Below are 23,909 nucleotides of genomic sequence, written 5' to 3' on the forward strand. Positions count from 1 at the left end.
AGTTTGTTTTTGTTTTTTTTTTTAACTCTTTACGAAATTGGAATCGAATGGTACATGTGTTCTGTTCCTGACTTCCACCGCAAACTATTACCACTTTTGATTATTGATTATTGATTATTGATGTTTAAAGCATTATTCCAAACTATTCCAGACTTCCATCCCTTTTGATTATTGATGAGAGAAGAAACGGTTTTTTTTTTTTACAACTAGTTAATAAATATTTTGGGTATCCTTAATAAAAAGGAAGAGTAATTTAGAAAGTTAAATATGTCTAAAATTATTTTATTTATTTATTTTAAAATTGGGATACGGGAATGTTTTGTTGGGTATGTCCAAGATTACCCAAAGAAAAGTAGAAATTAAGTTACGACTTGTGACTAATTTTGTCTGTGGAATATCGTGTTTAATTACTTTGTTTTTTTCCCGATAATCTGTCGTGTTTAATTACAAAACGGCTTCCAAAGGCGTCTTACGCCATTGCTTTTTAAATAGTCTCCAACTCTCCATGGTTGTAGACTTTGTAGTTTGATTTCTCTAATGGGCTAATTGGTTTGTCTTATTGAACATCGTTGTGTGATTGTGAGACTATTTGATCTTTCTAATGCGTGTTCTTATTTCTTTTTCTTTTTTCGCTTCAAGCGTGTTCTTATTTCTTTGTGTATGTAATTTGGTTATTATCGAAAATCCCACAAATTTGAAATTTATGAATGTGTTCAGCAAATTGAACCTCCAGCTGTAGACATCTAATATCTTCAATTCTTCAAATGAATTTCGACTCTTCGAAAATGTGGCAGGTTTTGAGAATACCTCAGGTGCAAGATAATAAATCAAGAGGACTTCTAGGCTGCGTTTATTTCGCATGCACAGGATTTTCAGCCACATATTTTGAAGGGTAAAACCGGAATAACCGGGTGAAGAAGTTTCAATTGGGTCACTAAGCTACCCATTAAACCACTAGTTGCAGCATACTTTAGTTAAACTACTACATATAGTATATACGTTAGTATCGAACAATAAATGACATATAGAATCTAGTGAACGAGATTAGACACAACAGGAAGAGAGATAGTGTTGATGGAAAATTCGGTGGGACAATTAGAGCTTCAGGAAGCACCTGTGACCTATTAGCTCGAGACATAGTTGCATGTGGCCTTTTGAAGGGTGCGGTGAAGTGTTGGGGGTTTAACCAATACCAATCGATTTTCCCACTACACAGATAACTTGTATTTGAACATAATTCAACTCCATACAAATTTCTAAATATCAACTACAACTTATGCTAACATGTCCAACTCGCTAAACAACTATTAACAACATATAATAATGTAATGCAGAATTAAACGCATACCACAACACAAAGATATACCGTGGTTCGGCCAATAATGTCTACTTCCACAAGAGCTAGTCATTTTCTTTTATAAAGTGGGAAGGAATATTACAATCTCTCTTTTCAGTCTCTCACCTTACTAGATCACTCTTATCTTTTTATAGGGTTGTCTGATAGCTTTCAAGATTGGGTTTTCTCTGACTTTTGTGCTGTCTCTCGTGTGTTTGGCGTGCTTTCGAGGAATGTACTACAATGGTGCAGTCGCTCTTTTCCTTGACGATGTCCAGCGAAATAGGTGCGCTCCAGATTTGCTTATGGAGGGTGCGGGGTGCGCTCATGGCTTGGACAATGTCCGTTGAAGAGAGAAGCGGTGCGCTTCGCATGGTTTGGCTTGTGGAGGCTTGTAGCCGCTCTGTCTTCTCCACACAAACTAAAAATGAATTTCTTTCCTCTCCTCATGTGAGGGATAACTCTAACATGAAGCACTGTGTTGACTATTGTAGAGTCCATGCTCGTTGTCCTTCCTCTATAGAAGCAAAACTTTCGTGCAAAGTATTAGGAAACCCCGTTACTTGCTTGTGGCACTCAAACTATGTCCTATATAAACCCAAGATTAGGTACTTCAGTAATATGATACTCTTACTCACATGGTCAATAATATGGTACTCAAAGTTACATATACTTCAATAGTATGATACTATAAATCACATATTCCATAATATGATACTATGCATTACATATATTGCAGGAATATGATATTATAAAGCCCATAATACTTCAATAATATGATACTCTTAGTCACAAATTCAATAATATGATACTCTACGTTATATATACTTCAATAGTATGATACTATTAATCCCATATTCAATAATATGATACTAGTCGTTTCATATATTTAAGGAATATGATACCATAAATCGCATAATACTTCAATAATATGCTACACTTAGTCACATTTTCCATAATATGATACTTGAAATTACATATAATTCAATAGTATGATACTCTGAGTTTGATATACATTTAAGTGCTACAAAACTGGTGTTGAGATTGCGTTTAATCATATGATAAAAGTTTGTGTTTAATCATATGATAAAACCATTGTATCTCAAACTATTTTTCCTAAAAAGTCGGCATACTGCCTGAGATTGCGTCTAGTTAGTGCAACTTTGTTTTGTATGTCATTACATTATGGATTCCAAATAGTAAAGAAGATTTATGTTAAAAAGAGAGTTATGGAGTTCGACGAGGTTATTTTCATACTTGTCATGTGTTCACAAAGGCAAACGTGTTACATCGATTGTATCTTAATTGCTAGCATGGTTGAACAAACATAACAAAATGGGCTATTACCAAAAAAAGTTACACAAAATGAGCAAAAAAGACGGATAAGTGCTTCGGTTTAAAAAGTTATGAAGCTTTGTCGAAAGTGCTTCAGATACATACATCATGAGCATTATAGAGTTGCAATCATAAAATGTCGTTACATCTTACCAAGTTAAAACTTGCAATCGAAAAAAAAGAGAAAAATGTTATAATACATCTTACAAGGAGCCATCTTACAAAGCTATAATCAGGCGAAGTTCAAAGTTGAACTTTGCATTACACACTACATTTTTCAATTTATTTTTAGGTTTGAGAATTCAGACAGAGTCATTTTCAGTGTAACAATGGGTTCCGCAGTCAAAGTGGTTGTTTTCTTTCTTGATGCCATCTTCACTACATCACGAAGCCATTGAAATCCCTGACAGCTCTTGCATTTCAAATACCTTTCTCCAACATTTAATCCATACTTGGTAGTCTTAACAATCCTCCTCCCCTTACAGTCTTTTGTATTGCATTCACAGTTTACCCAAGGGCACTCGTTCATCAAATGGCCTGGCTGACCACATTTAAAGCATTCGTTTGTTGATGATCTTGATCCAGAAAGTTGATCAGAAACAGCTTCATCTAACCATTGCAAATAACTTCGACATGAATTATGCTGGCACTTCAAGTACTTCATTCATGGATTGCTTGTTGTTTGTGATTTGCCCAACAATCGGATCCCATCACATGTAGCTTCTTTACAGCGAGAGTACATAAATTGGCACTCAATAGCGGAGTGTCCAAGTTGATCACATACCTGACATTCAACATGTGGTGAACGAAACATGTACTTCTCAATTTGAAACTCATGAAGATAGCGACAATGAACAAATGTCTCGATCAGCAACTAATGCAGAAATTAAACTTCTTAATAGGCTACTTCAGACGAATAGCTCAACCAAGTTCAATTATTCAAGAATTAGTAATCCATGAAGGAAGGAAAACCTTCACACAACCAACAAATTTTTTCATGCTCTTTATACTTGATAAATTAAAATTTATCTCTCTTAACATTTCAAAGATCAAATTCTTTGTGCTCTTTATACTTGATAAAATTCTAAGTGAAGAATGACACTCAATAACTCAAAATTTTCTCTTATTTACCCCTAAAACTTAAACTTAATCAAACTCATGAATTTAAAGGGAAATTACTTTCATTTTTGCAAAATTAACATGCTATTATGCTTGTTTCGTGCTTCTTATGCTTGATTGGATCTTATGCAGTAGCAATAACTGAGATTTTTTTTTTAAAAAAAAAAAGGTAAAAACCCTAAACCCTAACCTTAGATGTTTATATAAGAGAAAGGTAAAAGGAGGGACGAGTTATACTGTTGGAGCATACGGAGGGAACAAATGCATTGACTAACTTATATTAAAACAGTAGATGTAGCATATTCCAATTAAGATACTAGATGTAACATACTACTATTAAATTACTATCTGTAGCATACTCCTATTAAACTACTATCTATAGCATACTCCCATTAAATCATTATATTGGATTTAATAAGTATTGCAAGCAATGGCAAAGTGGTAAAGCTATATTGGAATAAGAGTTTTTTCCAATGCGTACATCATAATGAAATATGCATGTCGATGATAATTTGAACGCGAAAACGTAGCCATAATTTGAATGTGAACACTCAAGTACCACACATACCTGTAATTTGAATGTGAACACTTAAGTACCAAATATATTTGTAATTTCATTTAAAAACATAGCCGATTCAAAACCAAACCACAATGTTTAGGCATTGAAACACAAACTTAAACACTTAAGTGCAACCTAAGAGTGAAACACCAAACTATGTTACAACCAGTCAACCACAATTCTCATATGCTATTTATTGTATCATAGACACATGCTATAATGATTGAAAGAAGATAAGGGCTTCTCACATTGTGTTTTTCTGCATTTTGATTTACATTTCTTTTCATAATTACTTGTCATACTTTCTACTATATGAGGCCCTAATATATATGCTATTATTTGATACTAGGACTACCAAATGGCATTGCATGTAGTAGCCTAATTACAATTTAATAGAAAGTCCATTCTCTTTTCTCTTATTTTATGGCTGTCTCCATCAAATGAAGTTCAAATGTATGTTAATTACCAATAAGAAAAGAAAACAATACAAGTTTATAATTTGATATTATGAATATCAGCTATACAATACATAATATTTATGTTCTACCTAATCTAACATGAGCAGAATACTTATGCTGTCATTTTCTTTTCATGTGTAGAGTACTTATGTTGTACCTAATCTAACTTGAGCAGCCATCTAACTTCTTTTAAAAAATAAAGTAAATCAAAATAAAAAACAAAGGCTCCATCAATAAACACGCCCCAAATCTGAGACAATTATATACCTAAGATACATGACTTTTCTAGAAAAATTTCGGCAGAGTCTCATCTGTATTTTCAACATTTCATAAATATAAAAGACTTGTCATAACCTGAAAATTAAAACAATGTACTTCTCAGTCATTAACCCAGCTACTTAACCGTCTCGACGAATGCCAGAGAAGTTAAATAACCGGTTAACAAAAATGAGATCACTGCAATAGAAAGACTTAGTACGCCAAAGAACTTAAATGTCTCGACTAATTACAGATCATCCAAGCACGTCGTAAATATATACTTCTATGTTCGATAGCTATCAAAAGGTATACATCATTAACAAATGGTACTTACTATACAACTTTCTAAAAGAGAAACAAAAGAGGTCCAAATATAATACCTAGGGACCTATACAACTTTCTAAAAGAAAAACAAAAGAGGTCCAAAGATAATACGTAGGGACCTTCTGAGTTTTGATGGTACTTACATTAGAACCCTCCAATTGGTTTGTATAACACACGTGTTCTGGATACTAAAAAGCATACTCCATCTAAGAACTAATACACGATATCCAACCTGCGACATTACAATTGATATGTCGAAAGTAACCTCTAACAAAAAGAAAAAGTTTCCTGTTTTTACCTAGAACTCTACCCCACATTACCTATAATGGTACCACATCAACTATCCAACATTGCACCTCCATTACATAACTTACACAGATATGGACATAAGTTATAAAGTTGTATCATCCAAAAACAAGTTTTACTCACAAGCTTAGCAACCTAGCTCTCATTCCTGTAACAATTGCCTCTTTGACCTAGTTACTATGACAGGTGCTTGTTCTTTTACATCTTGCTGCACTGGTACTGCTTCCTCCTGCTGTACTGGTATCGGTTCATGGGATCCCAGCACTGCTATTATGTTAGAGCCTGATGGAAGCATAGCACCTAAGGGAGCAAGACATGGAGGCATAGTCAGAGACCTAATGTGAACTAGTATAATGTGTTATACAACTGAAGCTAGGTCTTACAAGAACAATCTTACATAAGGAATTACAAGCTATTCTTAATGGCTTGAAATTGTGTATACTACCAGGTAGGTTATAAGAAGATAGAGATTGCAACTGACTCGAGATTCTTAACAAGAAAGAAACCATGCCATAGTCTGTTAAAAATGAGGCGATAGAGATTTGGGAGTTAATGCAACTGAAGGTTGTTAATTTTTTTTAAAAAAAGTTTAATAGAGCAACTGACTTTTCAGCCTTCCCTAAGGGGTCCAGAAGGGAAAGATAGATCTTACATGTAGTAATACTGTTTATGTAGGAAATAGAAATAGGTTGTTATTAGCACAAAAACATAAAATATTTATTAAGTGCTAGTAGAGTTTCACCAAGTTTTGTTGGCAATGCATTTGTCTCCTTCGAAGTCTTCTTTTTCTGTGGATATTTTCTCTGATACTTTCGGTATTCCACGGTGACGTTGTAATCAGGTTGGAGGAGCTTTGAAAATATTTTGAATTCATGTCATTACCACTTGCAATAATAAGATGCTTCAGAGTAGTGTGGCTTATAAAAGCCCCACGCCGTGACGATAACAATCTCATTAGGAAATTTAAAATTAATATTGGTTAGACAAACTACCTGGAGTGACATCAAGTGAAGAATGTCGAGTCGTCGACATAGGCAAGTTTTATTTGGGAGGCCAGCTTTAATTGCTTGGATTTCTCTTTGTTTGTCCATATCTGGTTTCTTCTTCACTGGACCAACTAGATAGGGAAATAATAAACATTTTAGATGATAAGTCCTCAAGTCCTTATACCTTATAAAATTTTTTGGAAAAATTTAACTTTCATGATACACAAATAAATAAGGATGATAAGACACTATTGACTTACCATCCATTCCACAATCCCCGGTGCTTTCCACAGTAGTCACAATAGGAGGTGGACTTTATGGATGACAACCTGTTGAACCTGCTGCCTCATCGATGGAGATTGGAGCTGCTTGCTCAATCATCTCGGACCTCTTTTTCACCAGAACATCTATATACGCCACAAAATGATATATATTAAAAAGGCAGATGAAATGGGCGTATATAAAACATCTTCTATTTAAAGAAATTCACACTCTATAAAGCAACAACCTCTATTTTAACATTTTCTACACAATCTTAGAACATCACTTAATTAACTCCCCATAATTGGTCCATGTAAAGACAAGAGCAGGAGTACTTATGTTTTTTAATTTATCAAGGCAAATTCAAACTTTGAAGATGGTAATAAAAACACATTAAAGTTGCTACGATGAACAAACTTCCTTCTCCTTTCTCCAGTGCGCCTTCCGTGTCCACAGAAGTAGGGAGTGCCTCTGTGCTGCAAAAGGCAAACACGGCCAGGGCCCAGGAGTGAAGAGTGATGACACCCTACTTCATTAGAAAACCCTATTTGTCACACCCTCCCATGATTTTGAACACATAACCCCTGAACTCCTCGCCAAGAGCATCTCCATTAACCTCTAGTGAAATTGTCTTTTCATAATTATAATTTTAATTGTTTATTAATTTTAATTATTATACATATACATTACTTTATAATATAATAAAACGCAGGAAACACGTTGCTCAATACTTGTTCTCGGTCACTTTTAGTGGATTCTTAGCTTCGGCATAGCACCAACCTTGGATAACATGTAAAAGCCTCAAAGGTGTTCCTATGTCACAAGAAACCGCATCCAACACCCCTGTGTTATTTTTCCAAATTCATTTTCAATGGAGTTATTATGTACACAACCAAGTTTCAAATTTTTAATAGAGCCCAGATTAGGTGATCATGAGACTGTAGAAAGTACATAATCCTCTACAAAACATGCACATCACATGAAATGAAAATGAAAATATTGAAGACTTGTTTGGTGAAGAAACTACGTATACATTCCAGTCCAAACATTCCCAAAATTTTACCACTATAACCCAAGTGCATGAGCATGGATCACAATCTAAAGCATGGTTTAATCCTAGGTACAAAAGCAGTTTCCAACTTGCCACCACAGAATGAGCATGGTTTAATCCTAGGAACATAAAAACATAGGGCATACAAATTGTTTTGCGCTATAAGATGTGGGACCCCATTAGGATCACTGGCCACAAATCCCCCCTACAGATCTCTAGTTATAATATTAAGGCTACTCTACTGTCCCTTGTAAGACCAACCACATTCTTCTATATATCCGAGTGCTAGACAAGTCTTCAGCCTTTTTATTTTCTTATGGCTATCAGCTCCATTTTCAACTGTTAGGACCATGATCGAGCTGTCAAGCAACACCCTGCTTGTCCATCATGATCCCTGAGTAATCAACTTAGGCCTTAACACTCGTCCTCGTAAGACTGCCCATGAGTTTTGAGTTTTATAGTTGACCTCTCCGGAGGTGTCAACAAGAGACGCTTTGGCATCCAAAGAAGCAAGGGTGAGCTAAAACCCCACATTCCATAATGGCATAAAAATAAGACTCTAAGGGCTTTCGGGCTTAGCATTTGAACAAAGACACGACCCGTATTCTTTTCTGTTTTCGGTTAGTATTTTGTTTTTTCGGAATCAGAGGAGCAGCCAAAGGGGCACCTATTTGCATCTGAAAAGCGGTAGAGTCCTCCCCTTGCATTCGGGTTAGGAAAAGACTCTAACCTCACCATCTAAAAATTCAAAGAAAAGTATACCATATCGAACGAAGACCGATAGATTCTAGATCTGAGGATTGAGCACCGCTTCGGCAGCCTACAGAAAGCTAGAGTCATGGATAGTAATGAGACACTTTCCTGATTACCCTTTTCCACCAATTGATACAGGACCTTTGGCTTAACACCAAAAATGCTTTACCGAAGGGAAGTAGGTTCGAAAAGGCTTGTCCCGTCTGGCCCAAATCAGCTTCATCACTAGTTGCAATAATGAATGCTAATGGCCTTTTCCCGTAAAATTGAATGTAGTAAATATTTTCTTACATAAAGAAATATACGTCTGGATGTGGATGACATATAGATATTCTATGGGTCTATTTTCTTCTTTCTTTCTTATTCAATTGATAGTTTGTGATCGAGGGCGGTACACTGAACACCAATATGAGATAGGTTGCAGCTATAGTCAGAACTCCAACTAGGCCAATATATAATAAAACATGACCATAACTCTTTTTCTCTTTATATCGTTCTATTATATATAAATAAAATATAGGGTAGGGCTTTCGCTGCCTCCACTAATACAGTACAACACGAATTTGGGGAGATTTCTTTTCTTCCTCTCTTATTAGTATTAATGCCTTTGCCAATGGGGACTAACTTTAGGGAGACTGGGTGTAATATAACATAAGTTGCTCTTATGATCTAGTGCTCTAGTTCTTTCCTCTTTTAGTTAAAAAAAGGCGGCATATTTTTCTTATCTTCTCTAACCCTCTGTTTAGTTCCAATTCTGGTAAAATCCTCTACTGCTAAAAGTGTTGAGTTCAGAAACGAATTCCCCCTTTTCTACTCCAATCTTCATGTCCTTTACCTTTCCAGTGAAATCCTCTACTGTGAACAGTGCTGAGTTTGGAAAAGGTTTATTCTTCCTTCTTTCTTTGAGGTTGCACTATTGGTAAAATCCCTCACTGTTGACAGGGAGAGTTCTTTAGTCCAGTGACTTTTTGCCCATGGGGCTTCTTGGATGGTTGTGGAGGAGCACCTCAAACTCCCACAACAGATGTGCAAGTAATTGCTGCAGAAACGCAAAACATGGCAGTGGTGGGTGCAAACCAGACCCTCGGGTCTCTTATGCCGCTGCTGTTTCTAAGACGAAATATGGAAGAAATATAGATACTTCTTTACTTCCAACGCCAGGAGACCAAGGAGGATTTCCCTCTATTCAATTAATCGAAGAAGAGGTGGATAAAGGAAGGGAGTACTGCAAGCTCGCTTTGGTAGGTAGATTGGATCTACAAAAACTGAAGATGGAGCAGGTCAAGAGCATTGTTACTGATCTATGGAGCCCTAAGGGTAAATGGTTTGCCACACCACTTGGTAAGGGGTATATTATGTTTAGATTTGAAGACATTTGTGATTACCAACGAGTGTGGGATCAAGGTTCATGGATGGTGGAACAACATGTCCTACGACTCTGCAAATGGACTCCAAACTTCTCAACAGAGAGAGAAATCCAGTCTCATGCTGCTGTGTGGGTAAGGTTTCCTTGGCTTGGTTTAGAATATTGGGAGGTTAAGAATTTAATGGCAATGGGTAAGGCCATGGGTAAACCGATTCATGTGGATGAAACAACTGCTAGAAGAGAGTTAGGTTACTATGCTAGGGTTCTTGTAGATATTGATCTCTCAAAATCAATACCGGATAAGATCTGGGTTGAATCAAAGAAGCATAATGTGGCCTTTTGGCAAACTGTTCAACTGGGCAAAACACCGGACTTTTGTTCTCACTGTAAAGGTGTTGGACACACGGTTGCCAACTGCAAACACTTGAAGAATGACCTTGCAAAATCAATGAACAAGGTAGTAACTGTGGATTCTACTCCTGAGACTTCTTCTGATAAACCTGAATCTAGCAATGATGGAATGTCAAGGAATCAAAGGAAAAGATGGCGGAAGAAGAATGCCAACACTACACAGCAAAAGGATACCACTGTCATAGATGTTCCTGAAGCTGATACTGTCAACGAAGTGGTACCTGCTGGTGCTACCATGGAACATGTGAGTCTTTGTACTCAAGCTGAGATTACCGAGAATACAGGGGCTGTAGAAATGAACAATGAGGTCATTGTGAGGGAAAACACTGAATCTGAGGCTTTGAATTCTGCTGTGGTGACTGAGATTGTTGTGGCTGAGTTTACTGAGGGTGGTTTGGAGGCCGTGAATTATGCTGATGGGACCGAAGTTTTGAATTGTGTTGATGGGACTGGGGTTTTGTATACTGCTGGAGGGTCTGAGGATTTGGGTACTGTCAGTGTGTTGGAGGCTGTATGTACCGAAGTAGTAAGCGAGGATTTGGTTGTTGAGGATCTAATAAGGAATGAAGTCAATACTGTGATATCTACAACATAAGTAGATACAGGTATGGATGGAGGCTTTATGACCAACCAACTACCGGATGGTGGGCACTTGGTGGTCAGGTTTTTAGATAATCCTTCTGGTACTACCGTTAATGACCAAGTACCTATTAGCAACAATTACTCTGTCCTAGCCGATGAGGTGGATACACAGCAACAACTAGTACAAGAAATAGAATCTATCAAAGAGAGATGGTCAAGTCTGAAAGAAAAGGAGGAAGAGCAGAAACACACTGGAACATCTCCTAACCCCCAGCACAAAAAACAAAATAAAAAGAGAAAGGGTAAAACCACCCCACCTCTTTTAACAAGGTCCCAGATTAGGGCTCAAGTTTCTTCTAACCAATCTCAATGAAGGTCGTCTTTTGGAATGTGAGAGGTGTGAAGAAGAATTCAATTTGTCGATAGACTACGAGAATTGGTGAATTGTCAGAAGCCTGACATTTTTTGTTTAGTGGAACCTATGATCAAACATGAACTTACTTCTTTAAGTAATATCTGCATGGATTTTTTTGATCCTACGGTTATTCATAATGACACTTCTGTAAGAATGGGAAACATTTGGATCTTCCATAAACTTGGAACATCAATCTCTTTAATCCACGATCCCAACAAATTATTGTACTTTTTGAAGAATGCATCCTATCTTTTGTCCATGCAAATTCATTATATATGCAGAGGAGAAGGCTATGGAGTGAGCTGGGTATTGTTGTCACTAAATCGCCCTGGCTTATTATTGGGGATTTTAATATAGTCCTCAGATATGGTGAAAAAAAAGGTGTCTTGCCCCCTGTTAGAGTGGCTATGCAAGACTTTAATGAGTTTGTTAATTCTTACAATCTCATCGAAAGCTTCTACGAGGGAAATGATTTCACTTGGTGTAACAATCGAAGGGGTCCTTGCAGAGTTCTCTCGAAGATTGATAGAGCTTTCTATAACAGTGCTTGGAATATGAAATTCTCGGGTTGAAAGTACAAAGTGGGATCGAGGCAAGCATCAGACCACTCTCCCCTTATGGGCTTCCACCCTCATGTTCCTAAACCATGTAACACTCCTTTCAGGTTTAATAAGGTCCGTTTAAGTCACTCCCACCTTCATGGAATTAGTGCTAAAATGAATTGGAATGAAGACATCACGGGGGTCCAATTATAAGAGTAATGAAGAGGCTTCAGAGACTTAAACGAGACTTGAAGAAATGGAATATTGATGTATTTGGTCATATAGATGTAAACATTAGAAAAGCTGAAGATGCTTTATGCAATGCTCAAAACAGCCGATCGAGTCCAAATGACAAGACATTACATCCATAGCAATGGTGGTAGATATGGAGAATGAGCTCGATACCGCAAGAAACAATAGAGCTAGCTTATTCCGACAAAAAAAAGCGGTTGAAATTTGATGAGGAAATGGACGAAAAACACGGCTTTTTTTTTTTTTTCGAATACATATAAGATTAGACAAGGAGGAGCCCTAAATCAATGAACTCATAAAAAGGAGGATGGAACCGCATACTATTTTGAGAACAGGAAGAAATGAAAGAACATATAGTGAGTTTCTATGAAGCCAAATTCAAGCAATCTCCAAAGGAACACGAGATGAAGAACTTATGTCTCTCATTCCAAAGCTTATTCATGAAGAGGATAACTACATGCTATCAGTGATCCCGGATTATGACGAAATTCAGAATGTGGTGCTCAATATGAAAGTTGATAGTAGTCCTGGTCCCGATGGTTTCCAAGGCCATTTCTATCATAGCTGTTGGAGTATAATAAAGGTGGAGGTATGTGCTGCTGTCCCATCTTTTTTTTATATAGTCTTTCATTCCTCAAGGGCTTAATTCAAATTTTATCACTCTCATCCCCAAGAATAAATGTGCTAAAAAACTCAGTCATTTTAAACCTATATGTATGGGGAACTTTTTGATGAAGATTATTTCCAAGTTGTTACAACTCAGACTAAGCAAGATTGCCTCAAGAATAATCACCAAGGAACAAACTGGTTTCGTGCCCTCGAGATCATCACCATGATCTAGCATTGCAACCGGCTTCGAATTGATCAATGAGTTGAAGATTAAGAGGCATGGAGGTAATGTAGCTATCAAGCTCGACATATCACAAGCCTATGACACTATGAGTTGGGAATTCCTATATGAAGTCCTAGCAAAATTGGGTTTTTGCAATATTTGGATCAACTGGATCAAAATAATTATGAAGTCGGCATATATCTCGATTCTCTTCAATGGAGGGCCTGTTGGGTACTTTTGCATGGAGAGAGGACTCAAACAAGGAGATCCTTTATCTCCTCTCCTTTTTGCCATTGCCGAGGACACACTTAGTAGGGGTCTACACTACTTGCGACAACAAAGATTCATTCAACCTATGGTCACTGTCCGAGGTTTTGATGCTCCAAGCCATCTACTATTTGCAGACGACATCATCATTTTTTCTAATGGAGACATTAGAAATATTACTCACATCAACTCCTTGCTTGAGAGATATCAATCTGTCTCAGGGCAAAACCTCAACAAGGCGAAAAGCAAGATATTCATGGGCAAATTCAGTTTGAATAGAAGGTTGAGAACACTCCAAGCACTGGAGATTACTCAAGGATCTCTACCTGAAAAGTACCTAGGTGTTCCACTTTCTTGGGGCAAGGTTTCAAGATCCCTTCTCTCTCTGGTGTTGGACAATATCAAGAAGAGACTTACTAGCTGGAAAGGTAAAATGTTATCATTCCAAGGGAGGGCTATTTTGGTGAAATCCGTTCTTTGCAGTATTCCCATATACAATATGGCTATATACAAATGGCCTTCTGTGATCATTAAAGAGGCTGAATGTATCATTCGAAACTTTCTCTGGTCTGGAGATCCTTCGATTAGAAAAACTATCACGACCAGTTGGGAAAAAACATGTAAACCCTTGGAGGAGGGTGGACTTGGCATCCGAAAGCTTAGGGAGATTAATCTTTCAATGCTCATGAAACTAGCTTGGTCAATTCTTACTGGAACTGATGATTTCTCTCTCTTCATGAGACACAAATACCTTACAAAGGAAGGGAATCTGATAAATTACTATAAGGTGACCTCGATATGGATAGGTATTAGAGAAGCTTTAACTGAGGTCAAAGCAAGAAGTCAATGGATTGTAGGTACGGGAGCCTCCATTGATTTTTGGAGAGATAATTGGCTTGGCAATCATTCTCTTCAGGACTTGATGCAGCTCACTTCAAAGGACCTAAAGGGTTGTACTGCAAAGGTAAACCAGCTGATTGTTAATAATGAACTAAGTATTCCACAACAACTCCAGCAAATTCTGAATCAAGTGGGGGTGGACTTAAGTTTAGTTATGCGAGCCAAGTCTGGTGATCAGGACTATCAAGTGTGGTGTCATGACAGTAAAGGTCGCTTTTCGACTAAATCAGCTTTTGATGCCATCAGAAACAGGAGACAACATGTAAACTGGGCTACAAGTATTTGGAGGCCCTACCTACACCCAAGAATTTCAGCTATTGCATGGAAGCTCTCACAAAAGAGTGCAGCCACCGATGACAGAGTGCAACGGGTGGGGGTCAAGCTAGCCTCGAAGTGTAGAATGTGCAATAACAATAGTGAGACGTTGGATCACATATTGTGGGAATGCCCTTTTGCAGTACAACTTTGGGAATGGATCTCAGAAGCTTTCAGAACTCAACAGCCGATCTCTTCATTGATGAGTGGTATAAGACAAGCAAAACATTGGAGTCCCATTGTTCGACATATCTGGAATGCGGCACTGGTTGCAGGTATGGTGGCGATTTGGAAACAACGAAACAGGGCAACATATGATGAAAAGATACCCAATCTGAACAAATGCAAGTACTTTATTAAACTACAAGTGGCTTGCACTGCAAAACTCTCGAAAGGACACTCAAATAGCAATGCTCATGATACAAGCATCCTAAACTCTTGGAATATAGCAGTGAGGCCAAAACAAGCTCCAAGAATAAAGGATTGCACTTGGATTCCACCAGACAACGATATCATCAAGATAAACACTGATGGAGCTTCATTTGGTAACCCTAGTTCGTCTGGAATTGGGGTAACATTTCGAAACACAGATAGTGAATTCCTTCTTGTCCTCTGCAAGAGTATAGGAGTGGATAATAACTATAATGCCGAATGCGTGGCAATCATTGAGGGTGCGTAAAACAAAGAATTACAAGAGGTTGGAAGCACATTTGGTTGGAATCGACTCCCTTGTGCGCGTAACTGCCTTTGCTAACAGCTCCATACCTTGGGCCCTTCAAGTGAGATGGATAGATATACAACACTCGGTTACGTATATGACCATCACACATGTCTTCTTCGAGGAAGCAAATTTTTCCTTGCAGATCGCGCAAAATTAAGATGGGCGATCCATGCCATCGTCATAATGAGATTCATGTGGGTAAACCAAGTTGGTTGCACAATTGGGAAGTACCATTTCAAGTTTACTATAGATTTTGTTAAAATACTTCTGTGTAAAGAGTTTCACAACCTTGAAAGGAATGAACTCTAGTCTCATTTAGTTTGAAGGGAGCTGTTTCCACAGTCGCCCACAAAATTTTGTACTTTCCTTTTCATTTAATAAATTTAAACTTACTGAGCAAAAAAAAAATGCCTTTGCCCGAAGGCTGTCTTGCACCAGCTCTTATAGATAAAAGATCTGCCTTAGTGTATGTCCCACGACAAAAGAGGACCGGCGGTAGTTGGAATCATCAACTTTATCGATCGTGATCCCTTTATGGGCACCACTCTATATCCAATTTTTACAAATCTAATAGCCAATCTTGAAAACCCCGAGTGGGCTCATTGCGTGATGAACAAGGAACCTTCATAAAAGGTAGGCTGATTTATTACAATTCACCGTTTGGAGTCTTTTCACTCTGGGGAGAACCAGCCATGTTAATCAAACATCGACATGGCCATGGCATACGAAAGTCAACCTTTTAAAAATGAAGCGAAAAGAAATAGCCTTTCTTTGAACCTCCGAAAAATGGATCGAGCATGCATAACTAATCAATTTATTGAACCCTTTTTTTTCGGGGGAGCAGGATTCATCCATGCGACCAAGAAGCCCGGGCAGGGATGCCCGTTATCCTCATAAGGAGTTAGTGGCCGAAATGTTGAACAGAGCCCTCAAGAAAGAACAACAATAGGGGAAACTTATGGGACTAAAAATATCGGGGATTCTGGCTCCCCTGATTTACCAATTTGCTGATGACACTGTCATCATAACGGACACTGGGGGAATTTATTATTATTATAGTAAATAAGATTCTATTTTTGAATGTTTCGGTATTGGATAGGGCATTTGATTAAGGATACTAAACCCTTGAGAGTTAGGATAAAAAAAGCTCTATTTCCTAAGACTCTGTCGATAAAGCAACTATAGAGCATAGTTTTGTCCGGGTAGAACATAAGGTGCATTGAGTGCTGCTTCAGTCTAAAGAGAAAGAGCTAATCTGAGTTTGTAAGGAGGTTGTAATTTCCTTCTGGCTTCCACCCTCGGATGAAAGCAGTGCACGGGTAGAGCAAGAACTATGAGCAGGTGGACCGGGGATGGGAATTGGCTATGAGCTAGACTAGAGGGAAAGCTACGAATCTAAGAGTAATGCGCTAATCAACCTAGTAGGATCGGGTAGGTAAATTAATTAATAAGGGGGTCTCAGGACATGGCGATGAAAGCTTTTCAAATAAACCTAATAGTGTTAAGAAGGGGGTTTCCCGATTCCTTATCTGATGCCTTTATTTGATCCCGGCCCCAAAGTTCCTTTGGCATGATCGTTTCAAAGTTCTTTCTTTCATAAGATAGTATTTTGATTTTCGAAATCAGAATAGCTGTTGAGCGGAAGGGTTTTGTATTACTTGGTTGGGATAATGGTGCGCAAGATGGTAAGAGCAAGAGAGAACAGATCGCAATGGAAACAAAATTTGAGCAAATCCCTTTCTCATTATGAACCTACTTTCTTCCGTCCGCGATAAAAGCCCAAGCAAAGGAACTAAATCGAAAGACAAAGCATTTCCCTCCCTTACTACCATCTCGAGAGTAGCACGAAGAAGAAAAAGACAGACGGAAAAAGAAAAACAACTTAGCTTTCTTTGGGTTCGCTTCCAACTAAGGCTAAGGGACTTGGATAGTAAACCTGATAAAAAAAAAAGCCACCCTAGTGAGGTGCAATGCTGAAACTGTTACCCGATAAATCCTACGTAAGTCGGAATGGGATCGGTTAGAGAACTAGTCCCTTGCCGGCCGGATTGGGGGGTCTATTAGCACGAGGACAAACCTGTTAGAAGAATCCCTAATGACATCCTTAAGAGGCTCAAAGATCTTGAAAAAGAACGAGTGAGGATGTGTCCAATCTCTATTAAGCGAGGAACCAAGCGAAAAAGAATAAGGCAAAGACACTCTCTCCGTCCGGACGCGAACGGCTTTGATGACAAGATGCTTCTGAATAGTCCTACAAGGCTAATAGGCAAGAAGACTAAAGAAAAGAGGGGATATGTAAGAACATATTAGTATAGATCCTAAGGAATCACGAACCAAGGGAGGAATCTCACAAGCCAATTGTCTTGAACATTGTCTTTGTGGAAACTATCGCCCTAACTAGATGACTTATATTAAACACAAACATGTGTATGCCTTCCAAAAGCCCTTCCCATAGCAATTAGATTCTTTACTTCTTAATACTCAAATCAAGCCCGGAAATCTAATCCATACAAGAGCATGACTTTGAAATTGTTTATCACCGTAAAACTTAGGTGACCAATCGATTTAATCTCAAAGATGGAAGTGCCTTGTTCCCAAACCCTATGGTAGTCACTTTCATCGTAAAATGTTACCGATATAGCCTCTACCGAGGGGTTACCAAACATTATTTTTGGGTGCCCATAAAACCTTAGTGATGAACCCTTTAAATTTTGATCTTTTGGAAGTCTAGTCTACCTACTAATGCAAACTTGCAAAAGTCAGGACCTTTATCCATTTCTTTAATTAAGTTAAGTTAATACAAGTTGGGGTGTACTAAACCTTATAATTTTTTTTTAAAAAAAAAATTGCATCATTAATAAATTTGAAAACATGTTTACCTTCACGCATGTCTTGCATATCACATTCTGCATGCACTGAGGTGATAATGTTGTCAACAAATGCAGTTTTAGCTTCACAAGATATACATGGATAACTATCCACATAACAAAGGTTGAAGTTACTAGCAAGAAGAAGTTTTAAGGGAAATCTCATCATATCATAATCAAGCTACTTTCTAAAAGCATGCATTCTAAACAAATGTCGTTAAGAACATGCATTATAAGCAAATGTCATTCTAAACAAAAACATAATAAACACATGAAATGAATTCATAACATATTAACCTCTTCAATCAACTTTTCCCTCAACAATGCCTCGTGAGGGTGCAAGGGTCGAATCTGCGTGACATTGTGGCTCCTATACCACTCCAAGTAAGCTGCATGACTTGCCTCGGTGAACTCTACTTGTTCCTCCCCAGTGCAGTCAGACGTACACCAGATTTCCCAGTCTACGCATATTTCTTTGGACGACTTCCAGGATTTAGGATTATCTCTCCACCTAGGAGGTGGATCCGGTATGTGTTGCTTCCGCCCAAACTGCCCCATACATCTTTCTAGCATATACCTATCTACAATGTCAAAGTGTATAAGCCATGTCGATATGGGCTTCGTATATGAAACGTTCAAAGCAAACTGGGGAGCATTAACCCAGGCATCCCATGGCTGCCATATTATCTAAAATAGCAAACATCATACCAAGATTAGCATATACACTTCTTTGGCATTCACATTCACACATAAATAAGTAGTGATCAACTCCAAACAACCTAATTACACTAGTTTTTTACGACGTGGCTAATTTGTTTATGCATGAAAGATATCAAGTATAAATGCATATCGCTAATACCTAAATATCTACTTAAGACAACCGTTGCACGACTAACCTTATCCGCACGTAGCGTCTCTATCTTTGCACTTAGATGCTCATATGTGAGCTTTGAAGGTCTATATTTGACGTGTTTCCACCGGCAAGCAGCTGGGAATTTAACAAAAGCAGGACACCTTGGATGACACATACGAATCCTTTCGTAAAACCATGCCTAGAAGCAAACATCCACAATTACAATCCAATACATAGTTAATTAATAAAGAACAGTCCATAAAATAATTTGAAGCTACAGTGTCACAACACTTACCAACAGTAGAGTTGAAGAGCCACAAACGTTCAAAACAAAATTATAGTCACTTTTATGCCTTTGTTATTTTCTTTAATGACGGTGATGCCCGCATGAGTGACCTGAATAGGAACGCAAGCACAGCAGTACCCCAAGCATACGAGGCACAATTCTCCGTATCGGCCAGGAATGGTAGATACTTCGTATGCACATGATAACCTCCTGGCTCTGAAAAAATTGTGTTTCCAATAAGGGATAACACAAACGCAATCACGCGTTGTGGTTCGCTCACACCTGCTCGTCGGCATACGAAGGTAGTTTGCAGCCAGCATAATTTCACTAATTTCCCTCTTACCTCTGACTCTGGAGGACTTAGGCCCAAATATTTCTTACATGCTTCATGAGCATCCAATTTTGAGTTGCCCACAATTGGTTTCCCAATTACATTTAAGCCTAGAATATAGGCAACATCCTCTAGTGTAATTGTTGCTTCAAAAGTTGGAAAGTGGAATGAATTAGTCTCTGGTCGCCAACAGTTAACAAAAGCAGATATCAAGTCCCGGTCCCCATGGAACTGGTCTATTTTTCTCATGTGCTTGAATCCCAAACCCGCGACCATTTTCTTTTGGGCTTTAGATAATATCCAGTCATTTATCTTTTGATTGTGCTCATGTGTACGGACCACTGGTCGAACCTGTTACTCATTTAGACAAGTTATTGAATGTTAATTAATAGAAGCAAACTGAAAACTTATAATTAATAAATAGTTGAAGATAGCTAGTTACCTCTCCGTCCATGAGCAAAGATGATATATGATCATCTTGTAAGTATAAATGCTGCATAATTTGTAGTCTGTTGTCCATGCTGCAGGGTGTAGTAGGAAGTACATTAGTAGAAAAAAGTTAGAGCCGAAATAATTAAACTAGAACAGTTCATACATACAAGAGATAAGAGATTAAACAAATTGCAATAGTATTGCTACATGGATTGAATATCTTATGATAAGGTAGTTAAAATTAATGAAGGGAAAGTAATGGCCAAATCACATATCGAAAACAATCTTAAGCAAAGGAGTTGAATGTTCTTATTAATTAAACATTTAATAGTTGCAACATAATTTAATAGAGTTTGCGCAGATGACTTCTGCAGCTGATCAGCAAAACGCAGCCCCAATTTGAAAATGAATAAAGACATCACAGAACACAAGCAACGAGAGCATGGCAGCTTCTCAAATACTTCTTAGTAAGTTTCACATTAAATTGAATAGAATATAGGTGTTAGTCGATTCATTTTGCATGTTGTATAGGGAGAAAGTAAAAGTAATCTATACAGTTAAAAGGTTATGCAGCTCACAGTTTATGATAGTTCTTCTTGTACTCCAAATACTCATAATATACCCACGCTACAAATATTGGGATAATCCCAATGAAGATCCCAATGAAGAATGAGACCTGCAATAAATACATATTTCCAAAACCATATCAGTTACAGACTAACATATAATAAGAAAAAATGTGACAATTGACAAAGAAAGGTATTGATAGAGGACTAGACGCATACACACACCCACAAAGATAGAGCATTAAAAATAATTATCATACTTATTATGTGAGAAAAGATATGTTGCAAGATCAAAATGTACATGATCTGAGAGTTATTAATGGTCTCATAATTCTTCTGTTAAGTTAATTGCCGACAGAGAAGGCAAATAGTCATCTTCTGACTATTCTTTTATTATTTACCACGATCAAGACAGTCATGACTTCATGGGAGTTGGGGCTACTTTGGATGTATTTTAGGTCCATAATTTGGATTTCTTACTTCCCTCAATCTAGAGTACTCTCCTCATCTCTAGCCTGAAAAATGATGCAAGAGTAGACCAATGGGAAGAAAACGTTACTGTAAGTCCTTTTTACTCAATTTTTCTATTTTCGGTTTGATTAAAGGAGTAGTAGCTACTCTATATATCAATGAGGATGAGATATTGTACAGTACAAAATAGACACACGAAACACAAAAGTAAGACATCAACAAGACAGACCACACAAACAACAAAATACGCCCAGAAGGTACAATACTTCAAGCTATATATCAAAGATATCCAACTAGGAAAAAAGATAGTAAAAACGGATATCTCTCTCAACCTGTGTTGCATAAGTATGGCGTGGACACAACATATCTACCCTCAAAATGCATTGACAACTCTCTAATTGTCTTCTCATATGACTTAGCCGTTCCCTCAAAATGCAATGACAGAGCTCTAATCGTCTTCTCATATGACTTAGCCGTTCCCTCAAAATGCAATGACAGAGCTCTAATCATTTTCTCATATGACATTGCCCTTCCCTCAAAATGACCTGACAGAGCTCTAATAGTCTTCTCATATGACATTGCCCTTCCCTCAAAATCCAATGAGAGCTTTAATTGTTTTCTCGACACAACATGGCCGAAAATGGAATGCTTCATAAACCAGTGCCCCTCTAAGGAAAGTATTCGCTGGAACCAAGCAAGAAACTATAACTCCTTCACCAATCCAGGGACTTCCAAATAAACCTCAAACAGAGAGCAAAATGACACCAAATATGCCAAGAAAATGGAGATTGAATGAGAGTGACTGGCACACTCCCCATTCGACATACACAAAGGCCTAAAGCTCGCAATCAGTTTTCTCCTCCCAAAAAGGATATCTCTAGTACGGATATTATTCTTGGTGATACAGTCAAGTAAGAAACGAGAATCAGGAAAGGACTTACCATGCACAAATCCGTGCTTCTTAGTTCTTATGGACAGAGAAGGCCTGCACAACCTTCTCAAATGACGGAAGACTCTCCTCTAAAAATCTAGCCCTCGCCCATTCTCAAACCTATACGTGAACTCCCATGAAAAGATCTTAAGACCTTGGCGAATACCGCATCCATAAGGATCAGGTGATGACCCATTAATATCTCGTTTCTATCTCTCTCCAATTCATCATTAACCAAAGTAGATATGAAGTCCCGGTCCCCATGGAACTGGTATATTTGGGTATTAATCATCCAAACAAACATTAAATAGATTGCCTAGGACCAAGGCAACTGTTATATAGGGGTTTTTTGACTTAACCCCCCCACGGATGTACCCCCCTTTTGCGATAACCCCCTATTTTGAAAATCATTACAGATTGCCCCTCACTCCGTCTGTTTTGTGTGTAACGTATGTTGATATTTTCCATATTGACAATTTTTCCCCTACTTCAAATTTGTTAAAAACCCCCATTTTTAACATACGTCTTTGACCATTAACCAACCTTCTCAAAAAATCAGAAAATTGGGAAAAAAATCAGAAGTTAATGAAGCTTGAAACACAAATTTATGTTAAAGTTTGTGAATTCACTATTAACTTAACATATCAAAGGAAGTAAAATCAAAAGCAATCAAGACCCAAACTATCTAAAAAAAAATCCAACATTTAGGTCCAGGAGGAGGAGCACCACCATAATAATCCAATGGTCCATTATCTCTTCTTCTCTTCTTCTTACAACAAACAAACAACAAACTCAATACAACAAACACTACTACTCCACCAATATCAATCCCAACCACCGTTCCAATCGATATCCCATTCGAAGACGGAGATGGTGGTGATAGCCCCGATAATGGCGATGGCGGCGAGGGTGGTGGTCTTCCAGAAACTGGCATGGGAGGTGATGGTGGACTGCTTGTATTTCTAGGAGGTGGCAGTATGTAGAGATTGCGAAGGCATGGTCGTGGTCGGTGTCAGTGTTGCTGAAGGCTGGCGGAGAGCCTGCAGGCATTGTAAGAGGTGGTGGGGAGGTGGCAGGAGGTGTGGGCGGTGGTGCTGCCAGACGCGGGCGGGAGAGGCTGCGGAGGGTGGTGTTGTAGCTGGTGGTGAGGAGGTTGCATTGGGAGATGGGGCTGGTGGTGATGGTGGTGTTGTTGGAGTTGGTGAAGCTCCGAGTGATGGTGTTGTTAACATTTTACAATTTGAGGCTACCTCTCAAAATTAAAGTTTGTATTGTGGGTTTTTTCTCTCTCTCAAAATTAACCCAAAATATTCCCGCTTTATAATAGGGGTAAAATGGCCAATATGAAAAATATCAACTGACGGTACTCACAAAACAGACGAAATGGGGGGCAATCAATAATGATTTTCAAAATGGGGGGTTATCGCAAAAGGGGGGGTACATCCATGGGGGGTTAAGTAAAAAAACCCCTGAAATATATTGCCCTAACTATCAACTAATTGGCCAAGTCAAAATCGACTTGACGAGTAAGGAAAATAATTTGTTTTAGTAATTGAAACAATGAAACAATGAAACAATGAAACAAAACAAGCTTATAATGAGCATATAATTTTTTTATAACAAGCTTATTTGTGATACGTACCATTTAATAATATCTTTCACTCCACACTTCTTTGTACATTGAGGACACTATAAATTACTCATACGAGTTAGTAGTACAAGTACAAAATAAGATTTAGAATCCACATACCGCTTCTACACAAGAAACAACAGTACAAACCCGTCGACCTCAAAGCTTTGATGCATTTTTCAAAAGATTGTTA

This window comes from Coptis chinensis, chromosome 6 (assembly GCF_015680905.1).
Source record: "Coptis chinensis isolate HL-2020 chromosome 6, ASM1568090v1, whole genome shotgun sequence".
Taxonomy (NCBI): Eukaryota; Viridiplantae; Streptophyta; class Magnoliopsida; order Ranunculales; family Ranunculaceae; genus Coptis; species Coptis chinensis.